Raw genomic sequence first — 12,179 nt, forward strand, 5'->3', positions numbered from 1 at the left:
TATTCATCTTTAATACTTCAACAACCCTATGAAATGTATATCTACCCATAGATATATAGATATATATTTCATGAAGCAGGATACAGAAAGTAAGAAATACTAAGTAATTTGAACTAAATGACTATATATGGAGGGCTTGGATTAAATTCAGGTCTTTTTGACTCTAAAACTTGTATTCTTATCCATCTTACAATTCAGTCTTTTATTTTAAATCAGAGGATATGGTGGCCAGTAATCCCAGAACTTGGGAGGCTGAGGCAGAAGGATCATTTTGAGTTTGAGACCAGCCTGGGTTACAAAGTGAACTCAAAGCCAGCCTGAACATCATAGCAAGACCCTGTTGCTCCACCCCAAAACAAAGTCAGATGGGTAATGCCCCCACATCATAACAAGGCTTGCAGGAGGCACATCTTGTGCATACAGCATGAGCACCCAATCATCATGCTCATGAACTGAAGAGCCTGCAATTCAGTGTTGAGTTTACTGTTGGGAGTAAAAATAATATATTTGGACAAGCAAAGACCCTACTCTGAGAGATCAGTTTTATAGTGATAGAGATCAATGCAGAGCTGACACAAACACAAGAAAGCAGTAGGCATGGTGCAATGCTAGGCTCAAGGGCTTTAGGATTAAGGCTGGAATGCACCACAAATCAATCCCATTGTCACACACTCTGCATCCAGTCACCACTAAAAAAGCCCCATCTATGACCATACGCACTTTGGTGGGGGAGGGTACATCTAAACAAAGCCATAACAGTACAATTTAATAAATGCCCATTAAGGGCCAGGAATTTAGCTCAGTGGTATAAGTTCCTGCCTGGCAAGCATGAAGTCATGGGTTCAATCTTCAGTACCAAAAAAAAGCATAAAAAAATACCCATTAAGTGTTAACTATAGTAGTAATAGTAGCATTACTGGTAGGGTAGTGGTTAACAATATCTAGCTGATAAAGGGTTATGATGGAATAAAGTACTCATACAGAGACAAATGGATTTATACAGCTCCAATCCTCTCTCTATAGATATACAAGCTGAAATAGAAGTATAGGTATAAATATGAGCATATACATACATACATACACATGACAAATTGAAATATTTATATTTTACTTTTTCTCTGGGAATATTTTATTGTATTTCTTAAATAGCCACATAAGTATTTTCTATCAGTCATATATACCAGCATTTCAAGTAAATTTTCCTAAGCATATGTACCTGTTTTAGAAAAGCATCCAAAGGCAGTGGTTAGGTTCAGCCGATCACAAAGAATACAGCATAATGAAAATGTCCCTAGAGAAGCATAAAGAAACACTTCAATATTTAAGATGGCTGGATCGACTCCAAAGACAGAGAGACAATCTGCCTATCACCAGCTCAGCTTCAAAAATACAGTTCTTGGCTCCAGTATGCAGTCCAAGGAATGTGATCAGTGCAAGTACAAGGAGAATAAATCTTAAAGATACTGAACTAAGTTATTTCCCAACACAAGAACACAAGGGACAAGACAATCTTGATTAGTCGATGTCTGAGCTAGTATTTCATCTTGGACTAGCTGATGTGAAGGTTAATGTTATTGACTCCCTCTTTGAATCTTCTTTGGAGAAAAGCAATATTCTGCTTTGAATCAGTTATTATTGCAACACCCTCCCCATAGTTAAGATCTGTCAATATTCCTTCATCTGGGAGATTCTTAAGGCTTAGATTTTACTGGCCCTGACACGAAGTAATCTACATCACAATTCACATGCAATTCACTTCACTTACACAGTTCAACCTTTCTGAACAAGCGCAAATCCTCCTGACAGGGACTATATTTACTTTCTATTTCTCTACAGCTGTTCAGAGGAAACGGGGTAAAGGACAGACCTAAGGGCATTTTAGAAGCTCTGAAAAAAGTGGGGTTTTTTTCCAAAAGGCAACAAAGGATTGAAGGAAACACTGAAAGTTCCTAAGTTTGATACAATTACTACTCAAGGTGGGTAGGACCTCTACCCTTAATCCTAAAGCCCTTGAGCCTAGCATTGCATCATGAATCAATCCCAGTGTCACACATTCTAGATCCAGCCACTTCTGACAGCCCCATCTATAAACACAAGCTGTAACAGTGCTACTTAGCAATATTAGTTTCTCAGGGTGGCCAGAATGTAGTATCACAAACCTAAAAGATATTTATTATCTCGGTTCTGGAGGCTAAAAAGTTCAAAGTCAAGGTGCCGGCAGTGTTTGCTCCTGTGAAACAGAAACCACTTCATGTATCTCCCCCAGCCTCTGCTAGCCCCGGCTCACCCTCGGCCGGTGGCAACAGACCCCCAAACTCTGTCCCCATCTCCACAAGGACGTACCCTTCTGTGTGCCACATCACCTTTCTATCATGCATGTATGTCTCTACGTCTAAATTTCCATTTTAAATGAAGTTACCAGGTGTATTGGATAAGGCAATTAGGGCAAACTTATGATACACCTGCTGTTTTTATCTTAAGACAAAAAAAATGTTCATATATGAGTTGTGTTTTCTAAACTAAAACTCCAGTATTCAAGTTTAACTGTAACTTTGTGATAAATCAGTAGGTTTTGGGTTGCAGTTTGAGTATTAATCTCTAAAAGGTTCACCACCACTATATTAGGCCCATCCTACTTAATTCAACTTAATTCAGTTATATCTACCGGGGGGGAGGGTCCCAAATAAGGTTCTGCTCTGAGATAGTAGGTGCTAGACATGAACATTTTTTTTTTTTTGTGGGACAAAATTCAACCAATAACAGACAGAATGCCAGGCTTTTGAGATTAACAGAGCAAGGATATGACACAGTCACTTTACAGCATGGTAGGCCCAGGAAAAACTGTAAGGTAAAAAGATTCCTGATTTAGTCTTTTAAAAGCATCTTTTCATTGTTTAGTCTCTGCCTCTGAAAGCTGCCATTAATAGCCTCATTTTATATTTGATCTCTGCAACTCAAAACACAAGCAGTAAGCTGGTAACCGCTTTCTCAGATCTCTTCTGGGAAGTCTTGCTCCCACGGAAGTTTTCTTGTTGGTTTGGTTTGGTTTTAAAGTTCCCCTGAGCTTTCTGTTTGTTGTTTCTTCAGCAAGAGGGTTTGGAATAATTGGCATCCAACTTTTCTCTATCAAATTTTGTTGAGCAGAATAGATACACATGGTAATTATTAATGGATAAGAATGAGTTGTAAATTGATAAAAGTGCTTCCAAGCACCAGAAAATTGACTACATCTTTCTCTGAAGCATGTTTTTCCTGTCTTCACTCTGGCCTCCACCTTCTTAAAACCAATTTCTTTCTGGAGGGGTTTAAATAAAGAACCTGTGAGATTTATGGTATCTCTCAGCCATAAATACTATCCCTGCCAATGGCCAGGCTTTTGGACAGTAGGAATCTAAAAATAGTTCCTTTCTTTACCAGCTCTTCATGTTTTGGGCTCTTTGACTTTCTATAGCTTTAAGTAGCAATTACTATATTAAAAATGGGGGACGAGGGGCTTGGGGATTTAGCTCAGCGGCATAAGCGCCTGCCTCGTAAGCGTGCGCAGTTGTGAGCTCCATCCCCGGTACTGATTTTTTTTTAAAAAGTCTAAAAATGGGAGATGAGACTAATCACAAGAGGCCATATTTAAAACCAACATTGGGCTTGTGTAAGATTTTGAGATTGCACTTCATTCACTGAAAGTGCAATAAGTTACGACAAAGCAAGAAATGTGTAGGCCAATATTCCCTTCTAACTGCATCTTCCTCCTCCACTGAATACTAAGGTTCACACAGTCCAAAGTCAAGAGAAAAGACAGGGTTCAAGACACAGAGCAAAACTAGAGGAAAATGGGAAACCATTATCACGTGTAAGTAAGAATCACAGAAGTATAACTAATTCTAACCAATTTGAAAATTAAATGCCTGCATGAAAGAATCAGTAGCATTATGATTTTTCTTAAATAACTGAGATTATAGAAAATCAAACTGTGGGAGGTACATTTGCATCTACAGCAGTTCCCAGACTCCATACATAGATTTCTGTTCTCATGGATCATACGTCATGGATTTTTAAGGTGCTAACAAAGGAAAGGAAATGCATTCATACCATCTCTATGAACAAGACCAGTTAATTCCAGAAATAAGTCATTTAGCTTAACAATCAGTTGGCTGCTTGTGCCATACAAGTAGTTGCTTTAGTCATTTTCCTTTCAAGTGAAATTGTAGCTTTCCTACACATGCATCTTACGACCTCTTATGTTCCTGTATGTCATAACTGGAAGAGTTGTGTTTTCTAATCTCCAAACTAGATCAGCCTTTACTCTTCCTCCTCTGCCTGAACCTGCAGCCAGCTGATGTTGCCTATTCCTGGTTCTCCTTTATTGTCTCCCATATGGCACACAGGGCTAAAGACAGCAGTGTAACTTGAGAGCACCACCCTTGCCCAGATCAGCTGTGCCCAGCTAGGATGCCTGCCTGGCAGCCTACAAATGAGTGTAATGGATGCCTATGTGAATCCTGCTCATCCTGTCTCTGCCAGCATGAAGCATACACCATCTTTCCCTGCTCCTGCTAATACAGACTGACTGCTTGCTCTTTAAGCTCCACTGCTCTCTTGCTTCATTTGTAATGACTTTCTGTTAGCCAAAATGAATGTTTCTGCATGCCTGCCCTTATAACAAAGGTAAAAGCCAGATGAATGTTGCTGAACTAAAAAGTACTTAAATACATTTGTAGCCGCACTTGGCCTCGGTGGACTTCACTGAGAACAGCTTATGTCACTCTGAAACATCTTTATGGTCAGTGAAAAGATCAAGCATTACTTCCAGTGATGGTAAGATCCAAACAGCCAGTTCCAGTAACATCCCTAGATATGAGTCATACATCTGATCAGGTGATTTATAATAATCTGTTCCATTGGTATCTTGATAAAAGAAGAGCTTTTGAGATATTTTACTTAAAAGTTCTCCACAAAGGCTTTCCCTTTTCATACTTTTCGGTTGCCAAACTATACAATTTTATAATTTTCCTCATTTACTACACATCGATTAACCTCATAATTCTTTAAAAAGTTATCTGTAAATATACTTACTTGGTCCCAATTTTGTGCACACACACACATGCATTCACACATACCTACACATAAAATAATAGGTCATGCTCTAAATGTTGTCTCTTCTTGTCTGTTTTCATTAAATTGCAAAAGGTTTCATATAGGTCAGCATAGCTGGTGCTTCCTACTTTCATTTCTGTAACAATCTTCTTTATTATTCATAACAATAACAACAATAAAAGTAGTAATAATGGCTGCATCCCTTCCCAAGACCTCAAAGGTCTTGGCCCTAAATATAGGCAGGCACTAAAATACACAACAGATCTGAATTTTTTTTGTAACTTCTTGGATGTCCTAACCAACTTTTCTTTACTTACTATCTAAGTTTCTAACAATTCTCAATTATTAAATTCAGGAGGTTTGCAAAGAAGTACACACGTAATTAATGCTGTCTTCTGTCTCCTTTGCCCTTGCTGCTTCATACTTCCGGTCATCCTAGTTTCGTGTACACACCAAAAAGCTACTGAAATTCAGCAGACATTGGAGAAATACTTTAAGATTATTCTCAAGCGAAAACAAAGGCTAGAAATTACAGAGGCCTTTTTCCTAGGCTAATGGAGGCACTTAAAGGGTTATGACTTACCTATAAATAAGCTGTTTTTAAAGAAAACATTAATGTTTCAGGCTCACAGTCTGGACTGTTTACTCCTGCTCAAAATAATTTACCCAAACTCTAAGAGGATACATAGGAGGCATCTGATACACTTACCAAGTGCTACAAACTGCTTCGTGTACTATTTCCTAGTCAATTATGACTTTCAAAATTATAATTTATGTCTGACTAATATGTCCTACATATATTTTCAAACCACACCTAAAAAGAATAACTTGTGGTTACCAATTCCTTTGAAGACATATGTAACAGAATATGATTTTTTAAAAGAACTGTTTTCACTTATGAATTTTATTCATCCTCTTATTTCAAAACAATCAGCATTAATCAAAGACAAAATACTTGATCTCCTTCTGGAGAAATTTTCTGGCTAAAGCCCCTGAAGATTAGCAGAATCAAACAAATACTAAACATGAACTTATATGGGAACATTGAAAGACAAGCAGCTCTCACAAGTCACCTGTCAGGAAGGTGGTCGGGAATGACATCCTCAACAGAGTGATAGAACATCCCCTCCAGTGCTGTGGTAGGAGGGTGAAATTCCAGAGAAATAAACTACGTCCTTAATATGCAAATGAAAGCAGCGTTGCAACTATGGTTATAAAATTTTAAACTGTCTTACAGAGAAATGCATTCAAAAGGTTGTATGCCTTTAAAAAATTGGGAGGGGTCTTTTTAAGGTTTTGGTATGTAACTCAGGCTGCCCTTGATCTCACTTTGTAGCACAGGCCAACCCCGAACTTGCAGCGATCCTCCTGCCTCAGTCTCACAAGTGCTGGGATTACAGGCGTACACAAGCATGCCCAACTGATAAATACTTTTATGCTATTTTGCAAAACTTTCCACCAAATTATTTGTGCCAAAATAATTCTGCATCTGATGCAATCTGAACCAGCATTATTAGACATATTTTGGACATATTTTTAATTGTAATTAAAACACTTCAGCTCAGTCTTGTTTCTTTCTATCCTAACCGTGTCCAAAGAACCTTAAAAACAGACAATTCTTCTACAACAACCACTACCATCAATAAATATGTAGATTGAGCTGGAAAATTGTTTTGTTTCAGAATGTCTGGAATTAAAGAAGCCAGTTATTTGAAAAATAGGGAAGACAACTGAGTTACCCAACACACCGAGTCTCACCGCCCATGAATTATCCTTTCCAGGTGACTACACGGTTAATTCCAAATCCTTAAATCACCTTTGCTTTCAGTTGATTCAAAATTCTTGAAAGAACAAAGAAACTTCTGTTTCCTGAGTGCAATCATTCTCCCCAAGGAGGATGGGGTGTGTTTGGGCCCCACCCTCAGTCCTGAGGGAACCGCTTAAGTCACAGGACTGCTCCACACAGAACACAGCACAGCCAAGGGCTGACTGACGCGGCTGCCCTAACAAAGCATCGCTGTGGAAGCACTGAACCATTTGCCTCACAGTTCAGAAGCCTAAAATCAAGGTGCTTCTGAATTCTCTAAAGGAAGGATCCGTCCAGACCTCTCTTTGGCTTAAAATGGCTATCTTCATGTTCACAACACATTGTCCCTGGACATGTGTCTGTGTCCCAATTTCCCTTGTTAGAGACATCAGTCATCTTGTATTAGAGTCGACCCTAATGATTTCATGTTATCTCAATTAAGTCTATAAAGACCTTACTTCAAATAGGGTCACAGTCGAGGTACTTGGGGTTAGAACTCGGCATATCAATGGAGAAGGGCAGGACTCAACTCGTAAACTCCCTCACCTTGCATTCTGCTTCCATTTCCTGTCATAGGTGGGTTCCCTTAGGTCAGTGTGTGCCACAGCGGGCTGTTTGTTATCATTGAAAGATCTGAAGGGTTTCCCTTCACTGCCCTGAGTGACGATGGAAGATAAGAACGCAGGCTCCTATGCTGCATGGCCTGGGTGCAAACCCCAGGTCTGTCCCTGGAGAGCTACAAGCCCTCGGCCTCCCTAATCTCCGGGGTGGATGAGAGTCCCTGCCTAGTCCCGATGGCTGCTGTGATCTGCTTTTCTGTATCTTAGAAAGTCGTCTCCACACTTTCTTTGTTTAAACAATTCATAATTTTCCTTTTATTCGATTGACTGTTGTTGAATTGCCCCCAAACCTTCTTTTACAAATTCATTAATATTCATGAAGGAGTTTCTAAATTAAATGTACATAAGGATGGGATAAGAAAGAACTCTTGGCTCTGAAGATTCTAGTCGTATGCTAGGAGATTCTGAAGCTTGCTATAAATACCTGTTTTTATTGGTTTGTTTTCATGTTTGACTTATCCCTTTTCACTGGGACCAAGGATAAAAACAAAAAGACCCATTCAGTGATATGGTTCTGTGACCACATCCTCTCTTCACACATCTCAGCAAAAAGAAACTGCTTCACATACCCCACCGATACACCTGACCTGCTCAGAGAAGTCTAAAAACCTCATGAAAGCATCCAGGGCTCTATTTTGACTTTCTTTTGTAGGCCTGTCCTCCATAAAAATAAACAAATACTATATTTTACAAGTGCATTAGTTATAAAAATGAATGTATTAATGTCATGTATTGATAAATGGTCTTCGACCTTAAAGTTCATTTTTTCTGATTTTAAATGAAATTAAAACAATTTTATGGGCCCCAAGAAGTACTATGGGCCTGAGGCATTGTATTTAGGTATCTAACAGATACAGACCCTGAAGCATCTCATCTATTGTATTTAAGACCAAATTGTTGTTGATCCCTGTCCAAGATTCCTAGTTGCTGACAAACTTATCGAACTAATTATAAATGCTTCACAAATATATTTGACTTTCATGACCCTGTGCTGGAAGCTGCAGCCTAAATCTACCTAAGACAAAATATAATAGACAAGCCTATTACAGTCCAGAATTTTTGCATATAGTTAGATTTTTGCATATAGTTAGGGGTGACATGAACTCTTTGTACAAACCCATATGTAAATACACACTACAGTTCTATTTTAAAATAATCACTTTGTTCTCTCTGAAACTCATTTATTCAGATGTATAAACATATAACATAGCATCTCATGCTTTGTAAAGTGTGCCTTTCACAAATCAAGATTACCAATAAAGAAAGTGTTTACTGAAAGCACATGGCCATACCTCTGGAACTGTCACACAGATCTAAGGCAATTCCCCTCAAAATTCCAAGAGCATATCTCACAGAATCATAGAAAACAACCTTAGAATTCATTTGGAGCCAGAAAATACCTAGAAGAGCAAAGACAGTTCTGAGCAACAAAGGTAAGATAAGGGGCATCAAAACCCATGACTTGAAACTATACTATGAAGCTACTGTGATAAAAACAGCATGTACTGACCAAAAAGAGAAAGAGAAAAAAAGAGAGACCCAAATATCAATGGAACAGATTACAAGATACAGAAACAACTCCAGACATATTTAGTCACCTTATCTTTGACAAAGGTGCCAAACACATTCATCGGAAGAAAGATAACCTCTAACAAATGCTTGAAAAACTGGCTCTGCACATGCCAAAGATTAAAACTATTAAATAAATTGGTTTTGGAAACTGTCCATTTATCTTACCGACACAAAGTTTAAAACCACTACTTACTGTTCCGACTCTTGGTTGTCAGACAGCCCCTCCTTAAAGCCTCCACAGCGCAAGGCAGTAGTCCAGGTGCTGCCTGAGGTCAGCACTCAGGAGCCATCCCTCTCTGGTAGGGCGTGTGTACTGGGCTGAGACACTGCCTGACATCTGCCACATGTTGACAAGGTTGATATCACAACCCTGGACAGGTTCCAAAGTCATGATGGTGGTGATTTGTGTATTGAATTTTTTTTTTATTGTGCGCTGTCTTTAATTCTTTTGCGAACACACTAATGAGAAGTATATCTGCCTCAACTATTTTTAGAGATTTTTTGTTTTGTTTTTAATTTTATAAAACAATTATTTTAAAAAACAAAACAGAAAAAAAGGACAGAAACATATAGAATTTCAAAACATTGGTAGGAGATTAACACTAGTTAATATGTTACATATTGTTATCTTAGAAGTAGTTGTTCAGGTTACAAGATTTAGGCATGAAAAAATGATCAATCAGGAAATGAAAGAACAAACTGTTCTTTTTGATGAACAGAGTTTAGTAGTACAGTTATCTATCTTGTACATGTATACATGCACACATATATGTATACCTACATACATACAGTCTTTTTGTGTGTGTGTGTGTGGTACCAGGGATTGAACTCACGACCTTGCGCTTGCCAGGCAGGCACTTATGCTGCTGAGCTAAATTCCCAGCCCCCCATACATACAATCTTTTCCCTTCTTCCTTTGCTCCTTTCCTCCATCCCAGTTATTCTTTCCTTTTGAGCACTTTCTTTCTCTTTCATAATCACAATATCTTTTGTACATTTTGGATCTTATTACTCTTTCAGGTTTTTGTTTTTTACACTAGGGAAACAGCACAATATTTGCAAATGTGAGTTTGATTTATTTCACTTATTAGTATGGTCTCAAGTTGCCTCCATTTACCTATAAAAGCCTCAAGATTATCCTTTGTTGTCCTACAGAATTTTAGGGCCTGATTTTTGTATGTAACTTGTTCCCCACAGTAACTAGACCTCAAGTACTGGGCCATTGCCAAAGGATAAATACCAGCTCATCCTTTCTTTCGCATTTTTAGAGATTCTTCTATTTCCTTTGTAAGTATTCTTCTGTAGGTGCTTGTGCTATACAGCTATTAAATGTGTTCACACATATTAAACAAATAGTAATTTCTAGTAGAGAATGTCTCTTCAGTTTTTAAGCTTTGGCTTTTTGTTTGTTTGTTTTTAGAATGTGTTTGCAGTACATGCACATTACAATTATGTTGGGGAGTGGGTACACGCACATAATACAATTCACTTCTTTTTTTAAATCCCCTTCCCTATCCGTCCCTCCTCCTCTAATTCCCCTTTCCCTGTTTTCATTCTTATTGATCTTATTAATCTTAGCTCATGTTTATGGCACATAATGTTTATATTCATTGAGATTAGTTTTGGAAAAAATAATAGCAAGTCAATTATATTTTTTATTTGATAAAAAATTTCATCAGAGTAATTTACAAGTAGTTCCCCAACATTCCCATTGGTCACACTCAGATAATGGTGCCTCAAAGTTTGCAAATGAGCGATGAGAAAGAGGCTTAGGAAAGCACTTGCTAAAATTAGTAATGAACACGAGTTCTAGGACTTCTTCTCGATGAGATCTTTCAGCTAAGCCCAGGTACAAGAAAAAATTGATTGTGAGTCTTTTGGAGACTCGGTGAGAGGTGTCTTTCTTGGTGATCTCTGCACTCCTATTCAGTTGTGCGCACACACACACACACACACACACACACACATATATTCAGTTGTGTATACACACACACACACACACACACACACACACACACACACACACATATATATATATACCTCTCCAACCTGGTTATCAAGCTTGGCCATGGCAGGTATCTTCTCCATTCTGTGATTCATTTTAAGATCAAGAGCTCCAGCTGGGGATATAGCTCAGTAGCATAAGTGCCTGCTTGGCAAGGGCAAGGTCCTGAAAAAAAATAAGAGAGTTCGGAACCGTACTTTCTTTAACCCTTCCTTGCTGGACTGCTTCCTGACTCTGGTTTCTGTGTCCTAGCTACTCAAGAAAGAAATCTTAACTCTGTCCCAAAGCAGACTCTCCTGTGTTCCCCTTCTCAGACACCTGGCTCACGTTTGGAGATGCATGTGGCCTGGCAGCTGAAAACACAAGACAACAGAAATAGATCACCTGGGTCCACTGCCAGCCTCTCCTCTGTTGTGCAGTCCTGGCCAAGTTACTCAAACTCCTTTAACCGCAGTTTCTCATTCCTAGAGTGGGGACCATGCTGCGTCTGATAATACTAATAGGACCTACAGGGTCCTATTATTGGGTTGCTGTTAGAATTAAATGAGTGACAGTTGCCAAGAGGTTAGAACTGCCTTCCTGAGAACATGAGGAGCAGTGTAAGTATGCTATTAAATAGGGCACCAAACGTCCCCATCTTACCCTAAATCTAAAAGCACTCTCTGGGTATTTGGTCAGAAACTGAGTGACAAGCAACTCTCTAAACCTTTGTATCTTACCTATGAGTTAGTGCTAACTGAAAAAAATACATCTAAATTGCTCATATTAAGGAAAAAAGAGAAAAGTAAAAAAAAATGAGAAAAGAAAGAAAACATGGAAACGAAGCTTTTGTAAATAAGAGAGCAGGAGTTGAAGGGAAGGTAGGGGACCGGGGAAAAAGTTACAAATGGACAGGTACAAATTCTATGGCAAATATGATCATTACGTATATCTAAAATGTATCAAAATCTGATTAAAAATAAATTACTTAAGATTAGCTATTGCATCATGTAGAAAAGTAATCTGTAATTATGACTACAGTATTACAATGATACAAGTGAAGCACAAGCATAATGATTTAATATTTATTACATGAAGGATTAAT

General features: G+C 38.4%; 1 non-coding gene across 1 annotated transcript; it reads right to left on the reverse strand.

Annotated features, from left to right (window-relative positions):
- Positions 1-359: 359 nt before the first annotated feature.
- On the reverse strand, positions 360-463 carry LOC111754198 (small nucleolar RNA U13). Its single transcript, XR_002788909.1, has one exon. It is a non-coding gene; the product is annotated as a small nucleolar RNA U13 (small nucleolar RNA).
- Between the last annotated feature and the right edge of the window lie 11,716 nt (positions 464-12,179).

This window comes from Cavia porcellus, unplaced genomic scaffold (assembly GCF_034190915.1).
Source record: "Cavia porcellus strain 051 isolate PalLab524CR breed Dunkin Hartley unplaced genomic scaffold, mCavPor4.1 scaffold_12, whole genome shotgun sequence".
NCBI lineage: Eukaryota > Metazoa > Chordata > Mammalia > Rodentia > Caviidae > Cavia > Cavia porcellus.